Genomic DNA, 454 nt, shown 5'->3' on the forward strand with positions numbered 1-454 from the left:
TATATTTACATGTTCTCCTCCCACAAGACTTTTGCGTGTAAACGCCCCATATTGCATATTCATGGCAGAAAAAGTACTAAATGGATAAGAGGCGCTATTTACGTTTTAAAGACCAAATCCTTTTAGCACGCTGTTGATAGATCAGTTTGTACATTTTTTAGCGTGCGCAGTGAAATAGCTCACGTTTTTATACACGCAAACCTTTGATAGATCCGGCCCATAGTCTGTAGTGAAACATTAACCTGTTTTTAACCATGACCTGTTGGTGGTTGGCGTAGAGCAAAATCATAATCAAATCACAGCATTGTTTAAACAAATAAATAGTCCAGCTCTAATCCGTAGCGTTTAACTTTGGACATAAAAAGTTACAAGATGACATCACAACAGGACTAGGGTTTAAGTCCTCTGGCTTCCACCTTCCACAAGGAAGTTTGGGAAGTTGGTAAAGAAGCTG

The sequence above is a fragment of the Cyprinodon variegatus genome, unplaced genomic scaffold (genome assembly GCF_000732505.1).
Source record: "Cyprinodon variegatus isolate N-32 unplaced genomic scaffold, C_variegatus-1.0 Scaffold825, whole genome shotgun sequence".
NCBI classification, from domain to species: Eukaryota; Metazoa; Chordata; class Actinopteri; order Cyprinodontiformes; family Cyprinodontidae; genus Cyprinodon; species Cyprinodon variegatus.